Source organism: Bufo gargarizans, unplaced genomic scaffold (genome assembly GCF_014858855.1).
Source record: "Bufo gargarizans isolate SCDJY-AF-19 unplaced genomic scaffold, ASM1485885v1 fragScaff_scaffold_149_pilon, whole genome shotgun sequence".
NCBI classification, from domain to species: Eukaryota; Metazoa; Chordata; class Amphibia; order Anura; family Bufonidae; genus Bufo; species Bufo gargarizans.
Genome location: NW_025334062.1, coordinates 213,993 through 238,105, shown reverse-complemented (window position 1 = coordinate 238,105; position 24,113 = coordinate 213,993).

Below are 24,113 nucleotides of genomic sequence, written 5' to 3'. Positions count from 1 at the left end.
ATACAGCCACCACTAGAGGGAGCTCAGGAGATTACTACATACAGATATATACAGCCACCACTAGAGGGAGCTCAGGAGATTACTACATACAGATATATACAGCCACCACTAGAGGGAGCTCAGGAAATTACTACATACAGATATATACAGCCACCACTAGAGGGAGCTCAGGAAATTACTACATACAGATATATACAGGCACCACTAGGGGGACCTCAGGAGATTACTACATACAGATATATGCAGCCACCACTAGAGGAGCTCAGGAGATTACTGCATACAGATATATACAGCCACCACTAGAGGGAGCTCAGGAGATTACTACATACAGATATATACAACCACCAATAGAGGGAGCTCAGGAGATTACTGCATACAGATATATACAGCCACCACTAGAGGGAGCTCAGGAGATTACTACATACAGATATATACATCCACCACTAGAGGGAGCTCAGGAGATTACTGCATACAGATATATACAGCCACCCCTAGAGGGAGCTCAGGAGATTACTACATACAGATATATACAGCCACCACTAGAGGGAGCTCAGGAGATTACTGCATACAGATATATACAGCCACCACTAGATGGAGCTCAGGAGATTACTACATACAGATATATACAGCCACCACTAGAGGGAGCTCAGGAGATTACTGCATACAGATATATACAGCCACCACTAGAGGGGGCTCAGGAGATTACTACATACAGATATATACAGCCACCACTAGAGGGAGCTCAGGAGATTGCTACATACAGATATATACAGCCACCCCTAGAGGGAGCTCAGGAGATTACTACATACAGATATATACAGCCACCACTAGAGGGAGCTCAGGAGATTACTGCATACAGATATATACAGCCACCACTAGATGGAGCTCAGGAGATTACTACATACAGATATATACAGCCACCACTAGAGGGAGCTCAGGAGATTACTGCATACAGATATATACAGCCACCACTAGAGGGGGCTCAGGAGATTACTACATACAGATATATACAGCCACCACTAGAGGGAGCTCAGGAGATTGCTACATACAGATATATACAGCCACCACTAGAGGGAGCTCAGGAGATTACTACATACAGATATATACAGCCACCACTAGAGGGAGCTCAGGAGATTACTGCATACAGATATATACAGCCACCACTAGAGGGAGTATGACAATATTTTTGTGTACAGATATGTGCAACTACCACCAGGGGGTGTTGTGGTAGAACCATGAGAGTCAATATGAGACCTCGCTGGCGTACCTACTGTAAAGCAAGGGATTTTCAGGCAGCCACCACTAGGGGAAGCTCAGGGCATAGAGAGTTTTAGAGCTGCCACTGCTTTGAATGGTAACTGTATACATTCCTGTGCAGTGAGCTCCCCCTAGTGGTGGCAGCAGGCAGACACTTGTATAACATGCTTGTATAACATGCTGTGTGAAATGCCTTTCACATGGTGAGAGTTGTAGTCCTGCGACATAGTTTGGGGGTCACAACTTCCCTAGAAAATGATGTAACCAGATGTTTTCAAGGTGCCCCCCTCCCCATTAGTCCCAGTTCCCCCAGTCAGCAGCATCAGTCCACCCTTCTGGGTCCCACTTTGTCACATTATATCCGGATTCTAGTAACATTTCACGGCTTCACAGCTGAACTCCAGGCGCGTCCTGCGCAGAGTCGTGTGCGGTAATTCATTGGCGGATCCTGCATCGCTGCATTTTCACAAATATAAACCATAAATTATTGATTGGATTTTAATGAGCGCGTTTTAGGCCGAGATTAGAATCATAAATCACACGACGGCGAAGACTGTAAATAAGATAATCATATATGTGCCGCGTCTGCAGCTGAGCGAAACCACGCTGCGACCAGCGGAGAAGCCGTCTGCACAAGAGACTTGTGTTTCCTCACCATTCTCAAGATCTCCGCTTGCTGGTAGCCACTGGAAACATTCTTGCTTGCATCCAAAGTTTGAAATGTCCTGACCTAATGCTCGTTACAAAGTGTCAGTCTAGAAGGAAAGGTAAATAGAGCGGCAGCCCCGATGTATATCCTGCCCTGATCATTTGTTACAATGTATCCAGTGGTATAGTGTGGGGGGCCGGGGGGGGCTGTTGCCCCTGACGCAAAATTGCAGGGCAGCACCGCCTATTAGGCGAGGTGAGGCGATCGCCCTGGTGGCAGGTGGGGGGCAGCGGCAGGGCACAGGGAGATCCATTGTGGAAGCGCTCATCTCCATAGTCATCTGTATCGCCGTCCTCAGGACAGAGATACAGATGGATGCTGCTGCGGGGCAGGGGAGAGGCGTCCAGGCCTGCAGCCTATCAGAGGCCGATGATGTCATAGCGCCGCCTGAGCCGTACAGCGCGGGACACAGGTCGGAAGAGGTCTGCACCGCATCACTGCCAGCCTGATGGAGATACCGTGGAAATACAAAGTCTACACGCCCCTGTAAAAATGTCAGGTTTCTGTGATGTAAAAAAATGAGACAAAGATAAATCATTTCAGAACTTTTTCCACCTTTAATGCGACCTATAAACTGTATAACTCAATTGGAAAACAAACTGAGATCTTTTAGGTGGAGGGAAGAGAACAAAAAAACTAAAATAATGTGGTTGCATAAGTGTGCACACCCTCTTATAGCTGGGGATGTAGCTGTGTTCAGAATTAGGCTAGGTCTGCACGACGACATTTGTCGCACGACAGATAGGGCACAACTACACTGCAACATTTGTCGTGCAACAATTTTTATAATGGCAGTCTATGGTCTCGCGCTGCAACATGCGACACGCTGCGACAATATGTTTGGCGCAGAAACAACCCTGCCCATCACCAGAAGAACCCCATCCCCACAGTGAAGCCTGGTGGGGGCAGCATCATGCCAAGGGGCTGCTCTTCTTCAGCTGGAACCGGGGCCTTAGTTAAGCTGGAGGGAATTCTGACCAGGTCCAAATACCAGTCAATATTGGCCCAAAACCTTCAGGCTTCTGCTAGAAAGCTGGACATGAAGAGGGACTACATCTCTCAGCAGGACAACTACCCAAAGCATCCATCCAAATCAACCAAGGAATGGCTTCACCAGAAGAAGATTAAGGTTTTGGAATGGCCCAGCCAGAGCCCGGACCTGAATCCGACTGACAATCTGTGGGGTGATGTGAAGAGGGCTGTGCCCAGGAGATGCCCTCGCCATCTGTGGGTGATCTGAAGAGGGCCGTGCCCAGGAGATGCCCTCGCAATCTGTGGGGTGATCTGAAGAGGGCCGTGCCCAGGAGATGCCCTCGCAATCTGTGGGGTGATCTGAAGAGGGCTGTGCCCAGGAGATGCCCTTGCGATCTGTGGGGTGATGTGAAGAGGGCTGTGCCCAGGAGATGCCCTCGCAATCTGTGGGTGATCTGAAGAGGGCTGTGCCCAGGAGATGCCCTCGCAATCTGTGGGTGATCTGAAGAGGGCTGTGCCCAGGAGATGCCCTCGCAATCTGTGGGGTGATGTGAAGAGGGCTGTGCCCAGGAGATGCCCTCACAATCTGTGGGGTGATGTGAAGAGGGCTGTGCCCAGGAGATGCCCTCGCAATCTGTGGGTGATCTGAAGAGGGCTGTGCCCAGGAGATGCCCTCGCAATCTGTGGGTGATCTGAAGAGGGCCGTGCCCAGGAGATACCCTCACAATCTGACAGATTTGGGTTTTTGCTACTACTACATTATCTGTACTGAGAGTGTTATCACTGTGTTATCTGTGGTGTTACATAGGACTGCAGGTGACATCTACTACATTATCTGTACTCAGAGAGGTATCACTGTGTTATCTGAGGTGTTACATAGGACTGCAGGTGACATCTACTACATTATCTGTACTCAGAGAGTTATCACTGTGTTATCTGAGGTGTTACATAGGACTGCAGGTGACATCTACTACATTATCTGTACTCAGAGAGGTATCACTGTGTTATCTGAGGTGTTACATAGGACTGCAGGTGACATCTACTACATTATCTGTACTCAGAGAGTTATCACTGTTATCTGTGGTGTTACATAGGACTGCAGGTGATATCTACTACATTATCTGTACTCAGAGAGTTATCACTGTTATCTGTGGTGTTACATAGGACTGCAGCTGACATCTACTACATTATCTGTACTCGGAGAGTTTTCACTGTGTTATCTGTGGTGTTACATAGGACTGCAGGTGACATCTACTACATTATCTGTAAAAAGGGGTGTGGCCACAGGTTGGGGGGCACAATACTTGGCTTGCCCCAGGTGCTGACAACCCACACTACTCCACTGAATGTTCCAGTCTAGAAGGTCCGGTGAATACAGCAGCACAGATCTATCTCCTGCCCTGATCATTTGTTACAATGTACCGTATCAGTCTGTTGGCTGCTTATCTCCCAGAGGATTGTCTACACTGGATACACAGTAACAAAGCCTCCGCTGTGAGACGTATTAGGGCTTAGGCTCCATCATCACCCATCGATCTGCATACGTTTCATCTTCTGAATATAAGTTCTCATTCACTGACAGCAAGCAGAGACCAGTGACCACAGGGGTGCCCCTCTGCAGAGGTTGGGGGTTGTCTTCTTCTGGTGGGCTAGATGAAGCCTCGTACATGCGTCTCAAGAGCATAACTATCGAGGTAGCAGGAAATAGAGGGTTAAATGCCCCTCTGCCACATTAGACCCCAGTATTATAAATGGCACATGGTAGGTGGGGGCCCTTTCGCACAGGGGCCCCGTAGCTTCAGATTGTTACTTTGTTTCATTTCTGGAGTTCCATATTTAGTTTGGAAAGTTGCGGAGATCAGCGGTGCAGTCTTATGATCAGTGGCGCCCTGAGCTCGGATGTTGTGTCCTCGGGGGCCCGTGGCTCCTCTTTTATCGGGACTCTCCTCTGGGACTCTATTAATCCCATATTTAATAACTACCAGCTTAACCGCCCATTGTCCTCCGAGTCCGATCAAAGCCGCCGGCTGCCAGCGAGCGGGAATCCCATAATCCCCAAGGAGTCAAGATGGCGTCTGCTCCAGGTGCACCCTGTCCCTGAATCGCACTCCACTTGTAAATTTACCTGCATTTGTTTCTATCTCTGCTTGCTGTCAATGTATGGGAATATTCCTGCCTTGACCTAATACTGCTCCCAGCTGAGGGTTTGTTACAATTGTATCCAGTTCTGTGAGGTGAACACAGCAGCAGCGCAGATCGCTCTCCTGTCCTGAGAGTTTGCTAGAATGCATCAAGGCAGGTGACGGGGTCAGTCTGTCTCAGTCCATGCAGGTATCTTATATTATTAATGTATGTGGGGGGGGCACCATCTCGGGGCCTACACTGAATATTATATCTGGACCGGGGTCTGGCTCCTCGTGCCTCTTTCTGCTCCTCCTGGCAGCTTCCCCTCCGCCCGGCGGTAATTCTCCTTCATCTCTCGCTGTACCGTGTATCACTTGCATCGATGAAACAAATTACTCCGAGATTTTCTCCAGTTCCTAATGTTGCCCCAGACATGCGGCTGAGCGTGCCCTCGCCCTCTCGCTGTCCGAATCGTTTTCCAGACGGCGGTGACCAATTTCTTCTGCCTTCTTGTTATTCCTCCTGTAATCTTCCCCCGTTTCTGCAGAAAGCAGCTCTGGCAGCCGGCGATTACTGACTGTCTCCCGGCCGCTCACCGCTAATGGCGCCTGACACAGAAACTCATCCCCAGCGCGTTCCGCTCACAAACATTTGCTCCTCGCTACTATGGCTGTCAGGGCCTCGGCTCTCGTGGATCGGCATGCTATCTGAAGAAGACACTGCGCTTACAAAGTCTTCACGCCCTCGCTGACGCTTTACCTCCATTCCTCACGAGTCCTGAAAACCGGATAAACCTGAGAATATTCCGAGAAGTCAAGAAGAAACAACTCATTTTACTTAGGAACCCGACTGCATAAGTTTTCACACCCTCAGTACATTATGATCAGGTTCTTCCTTTGCTGCGCACCTTTCTGCAGTCACAGCACACACATGGCTCTCAGATTTCAGGCACTGTCCCCTCTGCCCCCAGAAGCCTGTCACATGCCCCGTCATCAGCAGCTTGGCGTGAGTGACATCATCGCGTCTATACCATTTATCCACCCACCGAAGGAGACCTGCCCTGAGGGATCTGCTCCATTCATCAAGGCAATGGGGCGAGGTGGAGGCATCACCAAATCATGGATTCTGACACGTAACATGGAACTTACATATAAAACATGCCACATCCATCATCGCAGAAAAGACCACCCCCCACAAAGAACCGCATGAAGATCTAGGCGGATGATGTCACTGACGTGTAAGGTCCTGGCAGGGCTCTACTTAGACATCAAAATCCCAGCCCTGACATAACCTGTCATTCCTAATAACTGGAAAACCCCTTTAAAAAAAAAAGTCTCCTATCACCAAAAAAATGGAATCATGGGACAATGTGTGGCAGCGCTGACAGTGTAACCAGGGTGGTGATACAATGTATGGCAGCGCTGACAGTGTAACCAGGGTGGTGATACAATGTAACAAGCCCTGCATCAGTCCATTATCTGCTCCCCTCCTATGCTAATTTGCATATTTTCCCAGGGTGCATTGCCTGGGAGACGCCGTACACCAGCTGCATCTCCACAAGGAGAACAGGACCTTCTCGGCACGCTATAAGATGGCAGTTGTGGCAGGCGCACTGCATCGTACACGGCTGCGGCGAGCACGGGCGAGATGCGTGATCCGTCATTTGTAATGACTTTCTCGGAAGGTGATAGATATCGGCTATTACCGGGATCTTTGCCGCCACGAAGGGCGTAAACAAACTCATTAATTAGCGGCTTGGGATGATAACGAGGCGGGAATACGAGGTCTGTGCCGATTATTATTAACATACAAGATGGAAAATGCTACCACTCACGTGGTATCATGGGGGTTGTAGTGTTCTCTGTATAACGGATCGTGTCGTTGAGGGTAACACCTGCGCTTCACCTGCAGGGGGCTGTGCTGGAACGTGTAGTCCCTCCAGTGCTCAGCGCTGACTGGCAATCCCAGACACAATATTGCATATACTGGAATCACGCCATTGTGTAAGACGGGTATTGAATCCAGGACCAGAGCGTCTTCCGCCGCCTTCCTGTCCCGCAGCGGCTAATTTCACTACCAGCTGCGTGCTAGCCCCTCGTTAGGCCGGCGCCGGCCCAAGATCCGGTCCTGATCCTCCCGCTGCATCAGAAATCACGTTCTGTGGAGAGAAGCGGACTCCCTGCGGCTGGAGGGATGAGCAGACCCTTCCTGACGCCAAATCCCACCTGCAGTAATGAGAGGCAGGCTGGGCCCCTCATGCCGCGGCGGACAGCTCAGTGCGAGCGGGAGATGGGAAGCGGCCGAGGATAATGAGATCATCACCAGTTTAGACATGGAAGGGACCGAGGAGCGGAGAAATCTGGAGCAGAATCACTTCCAGTAATTTCCCCTCTGCTGGGGAACTATGTGTCCTCATCTCAACACACAACCCCCATCATCCGCTCCCGGGAGGATGCCACTTATCTCTGCACAACTTCTGCATTTCCTTCTTTCATTCCTGAGAGACACAAAATGTAACAGAAACACAAAGACCCAAAGAGTCACAGACTAATCCACAGCAGAGCATCACAACCCTGCAGAACATTGCCGCTACTGCAGTATATCATATCAGTGATGTCATCAGCAGGGGGCGGGGCTGTGACTACCTCTCAGACAGGCAGGTTGTCAGCAGTGTATGGTGTGTGGAGATTTTGTCCTGTGATGGTTTTATCCTTTGGGTATTGTGGTAAGATATTTGGACCCTCGCGCTCTGATGCTGCGCTCTCCATCGTCTCTGGCGGCCGCAATGTTTTCCATGTCCTGGGCGGCGGCTGAAGATGGCGGTAATATTGTCTGTAATCTGGCACTCACTGATGGGACTGTAACCTGGGAGACAGCGAAGAGATAGCAGTGAGTATTTGCAGTGGTGGTGCAGGGGTTAATGAGGTACATGTCAGGACACTGTCTTTATGCCGCTCCACTGCGCTCATCGATGTCCTCCTGCGCCTCAGACGTGTTAAGCAAGTGAGAAAACAGCGAAGGAAGCTTCTGAGTCGGAGGATCGATGGGAAGGCAGCGTCCAGAGCCGCACAATTCGCAGGCTGCTCGCCGATGATCCATGAAATATTCAGGCAGATTGTGGAGGAGACCGGAGCGGGACCGAGGCACGGAACCGCGAAATGTAGAGGAGCGGCACACAACACCGCAGAGAGGTCCACAGAGGGGCGCCACACAACACCGCAGAGAGGTCCACAGAGGGGCGGCACAACACCGCAGAGAGGTCCGCAGAGGGGCGGCACACAACACCGCAGAGAGGTCCACAGAGGGGCGCTACACAACACGGCAGAGAGGTCCGCAGAGGGGCGGCACACAACACGGCAGAGAGGTCCACAGAGGGGCGGCACACAACATCGCAGAGAGGTCCACAGAGGGGCGCTACACAACACCGCAGAGAGGTCCACAGAGGGGCGGCACAGAACACGGCAGAGAGGTCCGCAGAGGGGCGGCACACAACACGGCAGAGAGGTCCACAGAGGGGCGGCACACAACATCGCAGAGAGGTCCACAGAGGGGCGCTACACAACACCGCAGAGAGGTCCACAGAGGGGCGGCACAGAACACGGCAGAGAGGTCCACAGAGGGGCGGCACAACACCGCAGAGAGGTCCACAGAGGGGCGGCACACAACACCGCAGAGAGGTCCACAGAGGGGCGGCACACAACACCGCAGAGATGTCCACAGAGGGGTGGCACACAACACCGCAGAGACGTCCACAGAGGGGCGGCACACAACACCGCAGAGAGGTCCACTGAGGGGCGGCACACAACACCGCAGAGAGGTCCACAGAGGGGTGGCACACAACACCGCAGAGACGTCCACAGAGGGGTGGCACACAACACCGCAGAGAGGTCCACAGAGGGGCGCCACACAACACCGCAGAGAGGTCCACAGAGGGGCGGCACACAACACCGCAGAGAGGTCCGCAGAGAAGCGGCACAGAACACTGCAAAGAGGTCCACAGAGGAGCGGCACACAACACCGCAGAGAGGTCCGCAGAGGGGCGGCACACAACACCACAGAGAGGTCCACTGAGGGGTGGAACACAATACCGCAGAGAGGTCCACTGAGGGGCGGCACACAACACCGCAGAGAGGTCCACAGAGGGGTGGCACACAACACCGCAGAGAGGTCCACAGAGGGGTGGCACACAATACCGCAGAGAGGTCCACAGAGGGGCGGCACACAACACCACAGAGAGGTCCGCAGAGGGGCATCACACAACACTGCAAAGAGGTCCACAGAGGAGCGGCACACAACACCGCAGAGAGGTCCGCAGAGGGGCGGCACACAACACTGCAGAGAGGTCCACAGAGGGGCGGCACACAACACTGCAGAGAGGTCCACAGAGGGGCGGCATACAACACTGCAGAGAGGTCCACAGAGGGGCGGCACACAACACCGCAGAGAGGTCCACAGAGAGGCGGCATACAACACTGCAGAGAGGTCCACAGAGGGGCGGCATACAACACTGCAGAGAGGTCCACAGAGGGGCGGCACACAACACCGCAGAGAGGTCCACAGAGAGGCGGCATACAACACTGCAGAGAGGTCCACAGAGGGCGGCACACAACACCGCAGAGAGGTCCGCAGAGGGGCGGCACACAACACCGCAGAGAGGTCCGCAGAGGGGCGGCACACAACACCGCAGAGAGGTCCGCAGAGGGGCGGCACACAACACTGCAGAGAGGTCCGCAGAGGGGCGGCACACAACACCACAGAGAGGTCCACAGAGGGGCGGCATACAACACTGCAGAGAGGTCCACAGAGGGGCGGCACACAACACCGCAGAGAGGTCCACAGAGAGGCGGCATACAACACTGCAGAGAGGTCCACAGAGGGCGGCGCACAACACTGCAGAGAGGTCCACAGAGGGCGGCGCACAACACCAGAGAATGATCCAAACATGACTGCATGAAACAGCGCGATATCAAGACTAAATGGAAATTAAATATTAACAATAAAGAAGAAGAATCCAGAAAAACAAGACTGTATACCTAATGTAGAACTATAACAATGTACTGATAATGTTATCAATGTAAAGTAATCAAACCGTCATGAATAAAGTCACGTGCTGAGCTGCCTCGATGGGTATATAAGGTGTGATAGGCTGTCTGCACACATATCCCTCGGTGGGTATATAAGGTGTGTGATAGGCTGTCTGCACACATATCCCTCGGTGGGTATATAAGGTGTGTGATAGGCTGTCTGCACACATATCCCTCGGTGGGTATATAAGGTGTGTGATAGGCTGTCTGCACACATATCCCTCGGTGGGTATATAAGGTGTGACAGGCTGTCTGCACACATATCCCTTGGTTGGTATATAAGGTGTGATAGGCTGTCTGCACACATATCCCTCGGTGGGTATATAAGGTGTGTGATAGGCTGTCTGCACACATATCCCTTGGTTGGTATATAAGGTGTGATAGGCTGTCTGCACACATATCCCTCAGTGGGTATATAAGGTGTGATAGGCTGTCTGCACACATATCCCTCAGTGGGTATATAAGGCATATAAGGTGTGATAGGCTTTCTGCACACATATCCCTCGTGGGTATATAAGGTGTGATAGGCTGTCTGTGCACATATTCCTCGGTGGGCATATAAGGTGTGTGATAGGCTGTCTGCACACATATCCCTCAGTGGGTATATAAGGTGTCTGATAGGCTGTCTGCACACATATCCCTCGTGGGTATATAAGGTGTGATAGGCTGTCTGTGCACATATTCCTCGGTGGGCATATAAGGTGTGTGATAGGCTGTCTGCACACATATCCCTCAGTGGGTATATAAGGTGTCTGATAGGCTGTCTGCACACATATCCCTCAGTGGGTATATAAGCTGTGATAGGCTGTCTGCACACATATCCCTCGGTGGGTATAAAAGGGGTGTGATAGGCTGTCTGCACACATATCCCTCAGTGGGTATATAAGGTGTGTGATAGGGTGTCTGCACACATATCCCTCAGTGGGTATATAAGGTGTGTGATAGGCTGTCTGCACACATATCCCTTGGTGGTATATAAGCTGTGATAGGCTGTCTGCACATATATCCCTCGGTGGGTATAAAAGGGGTGTGATAGGGTGTCTGCACACATATCCCTCAGTGGGTATATAAGGTGTGTGATAGGCTGTCTGCACACATATCCCTCGTGGGTATATAAGGGGTGTGATAGGCTGTCTGCACACATATCCCTTGGAGGGTATATAAGGTGTGATAGGCTGTCTGCACACATATCCCTTGGAGGGTATATAAGGTGTGATAGGCTGTCTGCATACATATCCCTCGGTGGGTATATTAGGTATGTGTCACGCCGCCCCGGAAGGAGAGAGGCGGAGAGCGTGCACCCACTAGTCTGCCACCCACGCCCCTGTCCCTGCCTACTTGCACTCGCCCGTCCTAGGCAACAGAGTGCAACTGGGCGGCGATCCCTAACTTGAGTAAGTGCGGGAGAGACAGAGAAAAGCAGAGACAGGCAACGGGTGGCGACAGGAGCGTACAGCAGTCGAGAAGGGTAAAAAAAACTAGCAAAGGTCACAACGAGAGGTCATGTCAAACTACAAGGGAGATGCAAAGACAATACCAATAACAAGCCGGAGGTCAAACCTGGATGTCACGTCAGAGTACAAGCGAGAAGCAGGAGCGTCGTCAAATAACTAGCCGTCGGTCAAATTCAAGAGCAATGGAGCAGAGTATCAAGAGCCTTAATAAACAATATCACAGGCAACCTGTGGCCAGCAGGTTGCCTGCTTATATACTGAAGGGCTGAGGTCATGTGACGTGGCCAGCACCACATGACCTGTCCCAGGACTGATAGCTGAGTGCCGAGTGTCCGGCTCGGCGCTCAGCCCACACAGGTATCCTGGCAACAGAGGACGCCGGCCGCATATAGAAGGAACACAATCCGTCCTCTGTTGCCAGGGCAGCGGAGACACCGAGCGGCTCCCTGTTCTGCGCGGAGGGCGCCTTCTGCAGCTGCCGGAGAGGAGCAAGGGGAAGGACATGCGTCGCCGGCGTCCTGTGACAGTGTGATAGGCTGTCTGCCTACATATCCCTCAATGAGTATATAAGGTGTGATAGGCTGTCTGCACACATAGCCCTCGGTGGGTATATAAGGGGTGTGATATGCTGTCTGCACACATATCCCTCGGTGGGTATAAAAGGTGTGATAGGCTGTCTGCACACATATCCCTCGGTGGGTATATAAGGGGTGTGATATGCTGTCTGCACACATATCCCTCGGTGGGTATATAAGGTGTGACAGGCTGTCTGCACACATATCCCTCGGTGGGTATATAAGGTGTGATAGGCTGTCTGCACACATATCCCTCGGTGGGTATATAAGGGGTGTGATAGGCTTTCTGCACACATATCCCTCAGTGGGTATATAAGGTGTGTGATAGGCTGTCTGCACACATATCCCTCGGTGGGTATATAAGGTGTGTGATAGGCTGTCTGCACACATAATCTTCGGTGGGTATATAAGGGGTGTGATAGGCTTTCTGCACACATATCCCTCAGTGGGTATATAAGGTGTGTGATAGGCTGTCTGCACACATATCCCTCGGTATATAAGATGTGCGATAGGCTGTCCGCACACATATCCCTCAGTGGGTATATAAGGTGTGATAGGCTGTCTGCACACATATCCCTCGGTGGGTATATAAGGTGTGAAAGGCTATCTGCACACATATCCCTCGGTGGGTATATAAGGTGTGATAGGCTGTCTGCACACATATCCCTTGGTGGGTATATAAGGTGTGTGATAGGCTGTCTGCACACATATCCCTCGGTGGGTATATAAGGTGTGTGATAGGCTGTCTGCACACATATCCCTCGGTGTGTATATAAGGTGTGATAGGCTGTCTGCACACATATCCCTCGGTGGGTATATAAGGGGTGTGATAGGTTTTCTGCACACATAATCCTCGGTGGGTATATAAGGTGTGTGATAGGCTGTCTGCACACATATCCCTCGGTGGGTATATAAGGTGTGTGATAGGCTGTTTGCACACATATCCCTCGGTGGGTATATAAGGGGTGTGATAGGTTTTCTGCACACATATCCCTCAGTGGGTATAAAAGGTGTGATAGGCTGTCTGCACACATAGCCCTCGGTGGGTATATAAGGTGTGTGATAGGCTATCTGCACACATATCCCTCTGTGGGTATATAAGGTGTGATAGGCTGTCTGCACACATATCCCTTGGTGGGTATATAAGGTGTGTGATAGGCTGTCTGCACACATATCCCTCGGTGGGTATATAAGGTGTGTGATAGGCTGTCTGCACACATATCCCTCGGTGTGTATATAAGGTGTGATAGGCTGTCTGCACACATATCCCTCGGTGGGTATATAAGGGGTGTGATAGGTTTTCTGCACACATAATCCTCGGTGGGTATATAAGGTGTGATAGGCTGTCTGCACACATATCCCTCGGTGGGTATATAAGGTGTAATAGGCTGTCTGCACACATATCCCTCGGTGGGTATATAAGGTGTGTGATAGGCTGTCTGCACACATATCCCTCGGTGGGTATATAAGGTGTGATAGGCTGTCTGCACACATAACCCTCGGTGGGTATATAAGGTGTGATAGGCTGTCTGCACACATATCCCTCGGTGGGTATATAAGGTGTGATAGGCTGTCTGCACACATAACCCTCGTGGGTATATAAGGTGGGATAGGCCTCCTAATGCCCCAGACCTAAACTCAGTTGATCATCTGGGGGACCACTTTGATGGTTGTGTTCGCTCAGCATGGCTCCAGATATCTATGACAACTTACCAGCACCTTATGGAGTCACTCCAGGCCCGTCTTGCTGTTGTCTATGCTGCACATGGCAGTCACTCTGACTACTCAGATTAGCTGGCATTCAGTATAATGGGACTCCACTGTACAGAATCATTGGCCGCGGACCTGCAGAGTGCACTGGCGTACCTCCAATAGAGAAGAATATAAACTCCAGTTTGTGCGATGTGATAAGTTTCATTTAATTAGAAATGCGGTAAATCATATACGTGTGACTTCTGATGAAGGTCGGATTGTGGCCGAAACGTCACAAGTATATGATTTACCGCATTTCTAATTAAATTAAACTTATCACATCGCACAAACTGGAGTTTATATTCTTCTTGATACAACAGGGTAGGAACCCAACTTCCAGTAGCGTATCCATAATAGAGTGCCACAAAGTTTTCTCTTCAGTACCTCCAATAGAGGCAGACCACGCAGCTGCTATGGGTTCCGTGGGGAAAAGAGGCCGCAGTTGAGGATAGGCCTGCCCCTAATTACACTAATTATGACCAGCTCCAGTATAGTATCCCTATCATCAGTTGAGGACCTGTGATGATGTCATCACAGGAAGGGCTGCAGTAAACGATTATTTTTGAAATCGAGTATTCTATCGATTATTTTTTACGATTCATCGAGTAATCTAATAAGAAAACATGAATTAATAGACTGTTTTTCTTTATAAAAGCTCATCAGACCCCCTGCCATCAGTCCCCAACACCCTTCGTTCCCCCCTGTGCGATCACCCCCAGTGCATCAGTTCCCCCTGGTGCCATCAGCTCCACTTCCCCAGTGCCTTCAGCTCTTCCCACCCAGTGCCATCAGCTCTCCCCCTTTGTGCCAGCAGATCTGCCCTCCCCGTGCCAACATCTCTCTCTCCCTTATGCCAGCAGCTCTCCCCCCCTTGTGCTAGAAGCTCCCCCCCTTGTGCCAGCAGCTCTCCCCCCTCTTGTGCTAGAAGCTCCCCCCCCTTGTGCCAGCAGCTCTCCCCCCTTGTGCTAGAAGCTCCCCCCCTTGTGCCAGCAGCTCTCCCCCCCTTGTGCTAGAAGCTCCCCCCCCCCCTTGTGCCAGCAGCTCTCCCCCCTTGTGCTAGAAGCTCTCTCCCTTGTGCCAGCAGCTCTCCCCCCCCCCTTGTGCTAGAAGCTCCCCCCCTTGTGCCAGCAGCTCTCCCCCCTTGTGCTAGCAGCTCTCCCCCCCTTGTGCCAGCAGCTCTCCCCCTTGTGCCAGCAGCTCTCCCCTTGTGCCATCAGCTCTTCCCCCTTGTGCCATCAGCTCTCCCCCTTGTGCCATCCTCCCCCCTTGTTCCATCAGTTTTCCCCCCTTGTGCCATCAATTACCCCCCTTGTTCCAGCAGCTCTCTGCCTTGTGCCAGCAGCTCTCCCCCCTGCTCGTCCTGACACCCGGAGTGCACAGCATCATTGGTTGCTATGACGCTGTGCACTTTGGGTGTGTAGCTGGCCAGCTAAGACCTGTCCTAGGTTGCTAACATAGCTTATATGTGTATACAGCTAAACCTGCCAATAACCTTAATACAGTTCCTATGTTTGTGTGTTAAAGACAAAAGCAGAGTTATTTACAGTGACTTCATGTTTGGATGTCATAAAACTGTTATATATTGTGTTCACAGAAGCAGAAAAGATAATATGCCTTTAAGATTCATTTATAGTGTAAGGTAAACTCAGTTACACAGCAGAAACAACAGAAAGCATCGTGCTAATCTGTTGTTACTGGGCAGAAGTCTAGACCAATCACAGCCAGCTCCTCACACAGTCTGTCTGGGAATTCCCCCAGCTCCTGCTGCTAGAATCATTATTCATCAGAGACAGGAGCTGAAGAGACATTCACTCCACTGAGAGCTGAGTTTTACAGCAAGACACGGAGGCTCATATTGCTTTCTCCTTCTTTACAGACCACCAATAGCAGCAAAGAGAAAAAATTAACATACAGGAAACCATAGCAACCAAGGTCCCTCCCCTATGGCCCCTATAATAGGCCGCTCCTCCTATGTATCTTCCTCTTTCTTTGCTGCTGCCACCAAGTTAAGTACACCTTCTTATCTGCTGTTGTCACTGATTTTTTAGGTGTCTATTGCGCGCTGTGTACCCCAGGGTGACTAACCCTGCTTGCTTGCAGCGCTCCCTTTTGTTTCTCCCCCTGCCTCTTGCTGGGGCGGGTGGTTTTGTCCCCTGCGCTTATTCCCGCGCTTCGTTGCCTCCGCTTGCGCTTCCCTGCGGCTCTCCCCCTCTCTACTCTTACTCCCTTATCTCAGGGAGTGTTCGCTCACTGCTGCTACCCTGGCCGCTTTAATTGCGCTTACTTGGACTTACCGGAGCGTTCGCGCAGGTCCCGGCTGTTTGGGGGCGGGACCTTCCTCTCTGCATTTCGGCGGCGCCATTCCTGGCACTTCTGTGGTCCGAGGGGCCGCGAGATCTCGCGAGATCTCGGTGGCCATCTTGGACGCCTTCAGTAACCGGCCGGCCGTGAGATCTCGCGAGATCTCGGCGGCCATCTTGGTTTAGGCTGCCGCGATTCGCGGGCTTTTGGGGGCGGAGTTACAGTTCCTCCTGTCCTTCCGGCCATTCGTCTCCTGCACTCGGCACGGTCGGCGGCTCCTTCTCCCTCTGCTAGCTAGCGGCCATCGTTCTGTCAGGTGACCTCTGTTGCTGCCCAGTGGGATTAGGATTAGTCCCAGTTAACGCTTCTGCCCGGCCATATTGTTGGGATGTCTGTGCCTACACCCCCTCCTACTGCCAGTAGGATCCCCTCCTCCCCTGAGGGGTACAACTCCACTGAGGTGGATGCACAGGCGCTGGCCCTGCAGCGCTCTGTATCCGATGCGATTATGGCGGCCATGGGCTCCATGTCGTCCATACTGTCGCAGACCATTACACAGGCTCTGTCCACCCAACCCTCTAGTGTGCCTTTGCAGGACCCCATTGCCACACCGCAGCCTACCTCTACTGACCCTCCTGTGTCACAGGAGACTTTGACTGGTGCGCATCTTGCCACCCCAGAGACCGCGCTTAGCTCACGGAAAAGGGCCTCTTCCCGCCAGGCAGAACGGGCGCGGACATGGAAGTGCGCTAGAGCACAATCACCGGAGTTGTCTGACTCTGATAGAGCATCAGACGAGGAGGCAATTGCGGATTTTGATTACGGGACAGAGGAGGATGTCGCCCCCCCAGTTCAGGGTCCCTCGGCTTCCGCTACGGCGGCCTCCTCTGCCAAGGATGTGGCGTCCTCTTCCAACGCTACCCATTCTGAGGTCGTGCTAGACGCTTCGGGCGAACCAATGTTCGACCCTGAGTCATTGCATCACCCTCGTTCGGCGGAATGGCTTCCATCTCCCCATGTGGGGGCTTATTTGGAACATTGGGTGCGTCACTAGCTTAGCCGCGAGTCGCGTAACAAGCTTAGGGCCGAGTGTCCCAGGCCATTGGTGCCCAATAAGGTTTGTGACACCCCGGTAGTGGATCCCAAGATGTCACAATTTTTAGCCAAGACTGGCTGGAACCCAAAAAAGGGCCTGGATTCAGCGCTCCGCAGCTGCCAGGACAAGATTTTAGATGTCTTTGGTCCGCTGGCCAAGATCTTGGAGATGGCCGAGACAGCTAGGAATGAGGGATCCCCGATATACCCCGAGGAATTACGGGGCGGGAAAGGACGCCCAGGGTCTCCTTTTCGGCGAGTCCTTCATTAAGGATATGAGCCGTTTCGTGGGCCCCTATACCGCGCTGGACAAGGCCCAAGCCTCTATGCGCAGGGTATTCCAGGGACGGGTCTCTCATCGGGCCGGCAGTGGTAGGGGCCGCCTGTCCGGCCGTGCAAATTTCCAGGCCCGTGGCGCGAATAGAGGTTCCGGTGGACAACGTCCTCCTTTCCAGGACCAGCGCAACCCGTCTCCCTTCTTCGCTACCAGAGGAAATCAATGGCGTTCTCGTTCCTTCCGGGGCAACCCGAGCCATCGCAGACCCTTGGGTAAGTCTTGCCCAGATTGGGGATTCTATGGTACCTTGTGTAGGGGGCAGACTCTATCTCTTTTCCCACGTTTGGAGTCTCATCACCTCAGACCCATGGGTGCTGGCCACGGTCAGGGGATTTCACATAGAGCTCACGGGGTCTCCCTACCTTGTTCCCTCCCCTCCGCCTGTTCCCCATGTCACGCCCATTTTGCGCTCTGGTGGATGCGGAGCTGCGCTCCCTCAGGCAAAAGCAGGCGATAGAACGAGCGCCCCCTGCTGGGGGGGGGGGGTGTGATCAGCAATATCTCTCTCGTCCAGAAGAAAGGTGGTCAGATGAGACCGGTCATCAATCTTCGCGCGCTGAATGCGGTGGTTCGCTACCGTCATTTCAAAATGGAGGGGATCCACCTCCTTCGGGACTTGTTAGTTCCTGGGGACTGGATGGTAAAACTGGACCTGAAGGATGCCTACCTGATGGTCCCAGTGGCCACTCGTTCCAGGGACCTACTCCGGTTCAGGTAGAAAGGAGAGGTCTGGAGGTTCACCTGTCTGCCATTCGGGCTGTCTTCAGCTCCTTGGTGTTTCACCAAGTTGCTGCGTCCGGTCGTGTCATGGTTGAGGACTCGAGGCGTTCGTCTCATCATTTACCTGGACGACATCCTTCTGATACATGAGTCCAGGGTGGGATTACTGGAACATCTACAGTGGACGGCGGACTTGCTGTCGGGTCTCGGATTCCTCCTCAACAGAGAGAAGTCTTATGTCCCGTGGCGTGCCTTAAGGAATACGAGTCCAGGACTCTGGCGCATCGGTCTCCTGCCAGGTCTCAGTTGTTCATTTCTATTCGACATCCTTTCAGACCGGTTTCCAGCCCTACGTTAGCACGCTGGCTTAAATGGGTCATGTCTTTAGCGGGTGTGGACACTTCTGTCTTCACGGCCCATTCTGCGCGTGGGGCCTCTGCCACCGCCTTGGCGGTTTCGGGGGCCAGATTGGAGGATGTTATGCGTCTGGCTGATTGGTCCAATGTTACCACGTTCAGGGAATTCTATTTCCATCCTCCATCTAATTTGTTTGCTTCGATTATAGACGGGCTTTGAACTTGCAATATGAGCCTCCGTGTTTTGCTGTAAAACTAAATGATTTTCCTATTACATGACGTAAAGTCATAGTTTTATTAAAGACACGGAGGCGAGTATTGCCCCCCCTGGTTCCCTCCCTTGGGTCTTCTGGTGTTTTTTTTATTTCAGGTCTCGCTTATTATTAATTTAATGTTGTGACGGTAGTAGAAAATATCCCCGTCAAGCATTCCCTTCTTCCCATAAAAGAAAATCACCCAATATTCCACGAGTAGGAATATCCCTGGAATCGCCGAATAATCCACACATGAGTCAAAACTTAATGCTGGAAACACGAGACTAACTTTACTGGCGCACAGAACTCACAATTTATGCAGCATAAAACTCCTCCTCTGGGCCCGGCTAGATAATTGAGTTTTAACAATACACACAGCTCAATTGTCTGCTGGCCAGAACATTGACAACTTTTAACACTTTCAGAATACACACGGCTCAATTGTCTGCTGGCCAGAACATTTACAACTTTTAACACTTTTAAGAAAAGTACTTTCCATCCCACATACAAACATAATTTCAACCTCCCTGTTCGGTACACGAATACATTCATTCTTGACATTTGGAACTGAATATAGACCTTAAAATAGCAGGGAGAGAATTAAACTGAAGCATATAGGCAATTGCATCAAAGTCCTTCACAATGGCCGCCCTTTTTCTCCCTGCTCCGGCAACTCGGTTGGACCTTTCCTGGTCCAGTAGGGTTGACGGGTTCAGAGCTTTTAGTCCGAGGTTAAATCCGTTTGGCGTGACAATCCATCGGCATTCCCGTTTTGCTTGCCTGGGCGATAATGAATCGTAAAGTCATAGGGCTGTAAGGCCAAGCTCCAGAGTAGCAAACGGGCGTTGTCCCCTGAAACCCGGTTAAGCCACACCAAGGGGTTGTGATCGGTGATGAGAGTGAACGCCCGGCCATAAAGGTAAGGTGTGAGCTTTTTGAGTGCCCACACCAAGGCCAAACACTCTTTTTCAATGGTGGCATAGCTGACCTCCCTTGGTAACAGCTTCCGACTCAGGTATGCCACCGGGTGCTCACCTCCATCCTCCCCGATCTGGCTTAGTACTGCCCCCAGTCCAAACATTGAAGCGTCCGTGTGGACAATTAATCTTTTGTTAGGATCTGGGGTAACCAACACCGGAGCATTAACCAGAGCAGTCTTTAGTGCTTGGAAAGCCACCTCGCATTCCGGGGACCACAGGACTTGTCGGGGTAGCTTCTTTTTGGTCAAGTCGGTCAGGGGTTTGGCCAGGGCGCTATAGTCCGGTACAAAGCGTCTGTAATAGCCGGCTGTGCCTAAGAAAGCCATGACTTGTGTCTTGGTGTGGGGAGTGGGCCAATTGGCAACGGCCTCGATCTTAGCCGGCTCCGGCCGTTGCTTACCACATCCTACTCGGTGGCCCAAATATTGTACCTCCGCCATACCCAAGTGACATTTGTCGGGTTTCAGGGTCAGCCCGGCCCCCCTGATCCTATCTAATACTACCCCTATGTGCTCTAGGTGCGCTTCCCAGGTATCGCTGTGGATGGCGATGTCATCCAGGTAAGCGCATGCAAAGCTCTGGAGACCCCCAAGTAACTGATCCACCATCCGTTAGAAGGTGGCCGGGGCATTCTTCATCCCGAACGGCATAACCCGGAATTGGTATAGGCCGAACGGGGTGATGAAGGCCGACTTGGGTATGGCATCTTCTGCTAGGGGAATCTGCCAATATCCCTTGCATAGGTCTATTGTGGTCAGATACTTCCCTGCAGAGATACGGTCAAGCAGCGCGTCCATCCGTGGCATCGGATAGGTGTCCATAACTGTCTTGTCGTTGAGGCGCCGGTAATCTACACAGAAGCGGGTTGTCCCATCCTTCTTTGGCACTAAGACTACCGGCGAGGCCCAAGGACTTTCTGAGGGCTCGATTACGCCTAGCCGAAGCATCTCATCTATTTCCTTCCGCATCCCTTCCCGGACTGCTTCAGGGATACAGTAAGGGGGCTGTCTCAGGGGTGCCTGTCCTGGAGTCTCTACCTTGTGTATGGCTAGGAGTGTGTATCCAGGCTCCTGAGAGAATGTGGCCTGTTTTGTTTCTAGTAAGCGGACAGCTTGAGCCCGCTCTTGCAGCTCCAGCTGTTCACCTAGCTGGACTTTCTTTATCTGGGACATCCCTTCGTTACTGCCCAATAGGTCGGTAAGGGGTAGGGTCTCTGTGTCTTCTCCTGCTGGTGCACAGATAGCGGCTACCTCCTCTGCCCGTTCCTGATAGGCCTTGAGCATGTTGATGTGAAAGGTTCGTTTCACATCTTCATCCTCGCAGCTGGCTATCGTGTAGGTCGTGTCGCATATCTGTCCTATAACTTTATAGGGGCCCTGCCAGGCGGCCTGGAGCTTGTCTGTTTGGACCGGTCTTAATACCATGACCTTTTGGCCTATCTGAAAGCTCCGGTGCCTAGCCCGTCGGTCATACCATACCTTCTGGCGCTGCTGGACCGCCCGGAGGTTCTCTCGCACTGTCTGGGCTAATTCCTCCATGCGGTCCCTCAGCTCCAGGACATAAGGTACAATCGGGGTCCCCTCAATCTCTGTCTGCCCCTCCCAGTGATCCTTGATGAGATCTAAGGGCCCCCTCACCCGCCTCCCATAGAGAAGTTCGAAGGGTGAGAATCCGGTCGATTCCTGCGGCACCTCTCGGTAGGCAAAGAGAAGGTGTGGCAGGAATCGCTCCCAATCCTTGTATGCCCCCGTGAACGACTTCAACATTTGCTTTAGCGTTCCGTTGAAGCGCTCGCACAGGCCGTTAGTCTGGGGATGGTATGGGGAGCTAGTCAGGGATTTAACTCCACAGGTTTTCCATATCTGCTGGGTTACCTCGGCCGTGAATTGGGTACCTTGGTCGGACAGAACCTCCTTGGAAAAGCCTACTCGGGAAAATACTTTAACTAGGGCCTCTGCTACGGTCTCAGCCTGTATGTTAGAGAGAGCTACCGCTTCGGGGTAACGGGTGGCGTAGTCTACTATGGTGAGTATATACCGCTTGCCGGAACGGCTAGGTTGGGCCAGGGGCCCTATAATGTCCACGGCTACCCTTGTGAACGGTTCTTCAATAATGGGCATGGAAACTAGTTTAGCCTTTGGGTGGTCTCCCTTTTTACCTATACGTTGGCATACCTCGCACGTTTGACAATACGCCCTGACATCGTTGGATACCCCAGGCCAGAAGAAGTTCTGGGTTACCCGATACCCTGTCTTGCGTATTCCCAAATGGCCTGCCAAGGGTACGTCGTGCCTAATCCTCAATAACTCCTGCCGGTATTTCCAGGGAACTACCAGCTGGCGTTTTTGCTTAGGCCCTGGTGCATTACCCCGGGTCTCGGTGAGCCTGTACAAGCGGCTATTCTCCCAGATAAATTGCTCCTTCTCTAATCCCCCTTGGCCCCCCCTGGCTTTCTCTCGATACTTTCTGAGGGAAGGGTCTCCGGTCACCTCCCGCCCAAAGTCCTCTGGGGTGTCCCAGGGTAGGGGTTCTACAGTCAAGGGTAGGTTGGGTTGGCTTACCTGGGTCTCAGTAGGAAGTGGATGGCTCTCGGCAGCGCGACTTTGTGCTCTGGTGGTTACTGCGTGGGCCTCCTGAGCGGGGGTAGAGGCGAACGCCGAAGTCAGGGGGCCAATGTCGTTGCCCAAGATGACTTCAGAAGGTAAGTCTTTCATGACGCCCACATGAACATTGCCAGCTCCCGCCCCCCAGTCTAGGTGTACCTGTGCAGTAGGGATACGGTATACTGCCCCCCCTGCCACTCTCACAGCAATTGATTTCCCCGGTTTCTCTGATGCCTTAATAAGGTGTCTTTGTACCAACGTGATGGTTGCCCCACTGTCTCTTAATCCCCGGGCGTTTTTTCCGTTAACCATGACCAGCTGACAATGGTGTTTCCTGTTGTCCGTAATAACAGATTGTACCATGAGGGCTTCGTAAAGGGTGCCCAATGGTTCTTCCTGACCCAGTTCCTGGGGATCCCAAGCCGAGTCTACACAATGGGCTGCTGCTGGGGGGCGGTACCCAGGTCGAGACCAATTTGACCTGGTGTTGTTGTCCATGGGGCAATTCTGCTTGTAGTGACCCAGCTGTTTGCACCGGAAGCAGCGTTGTTCATTGTCCTCCTGGCGTGGATAGCAAGGGCTAGATGTCACCGGTCTGTTAGGAGGTTGGTATCTAGCGGCGGGTGGGTATGAGGGCACCATTGGTCGTGGAGGTTGTACCCGTGGTGTGACCAGGTTCGTCTTGCGAGGATCCGCATATTCATCCGCCAACTTAGCGGCCTCTGGTAGAGTCATGGGCTGGCGATCTCTCACCCAGTCTTTGACATCCGTCTGGATGTGATCGTAAAATTGTTCCAGGAGCATTAGTTGCAAAATGTCCTCTGTGGTGGTGGCCTGGCTGCTGTTGACCCAGTTAGAGGCCGACAGGGATAACTGGCATGCCCATTCCACGTAAGAGTCTTTCGTGGTTTTGCGTGAGTCCCTGAATTTTTGTCGGTAGGACTCCGGGGTCACTGCACTTCTTTAACCCTGGCGTAGCTATGGATCTCCTGCTCTGGCACGGTCCGGAAAGCATCAGAAGCTTTGCCTGACAGTTTGCCTGACAATATTGCGACCCACTCTCCTCTATCTATTCGGTGCAGGTTACATTGTCGCTCAAAATCTGCCAGGTAATTATCAATTTCACAGTCTTTTTCATCAAAAGCTTTAAAAGCGCTAAACGGAATCTTCCTTGTGTCTGCTGTGCTGTCCTCACTGTTTGGAGAATGTGCGGCTGCTTGTTGGACTGCTGCCAGTTTTACCTGTAGCTCTGCGTCTCTTATTTGTTTAGCCTCCTCCGCTAACAGGTTCATCACTTTCAGCACCACATCCGCCGTTGGGTTCGGACCGAACCATGCTAGCTTCTCTCTCATTGCCTTGTTGGCTGGTGATTCCTCCTCCGGAATCACTGGTGTCCCCATCTCTTGTACTGCTGGCGTTGCTGCAACCAAGTTCTCCTGGTCTAGCTCCATTAATTCTGCTATAATGACCCGCTTGGTTTTGTTGCTAGCAATCCTTCCACGGACTTCCAGTAGTTCTTTCAGTGTATTTCTTTTAAGCA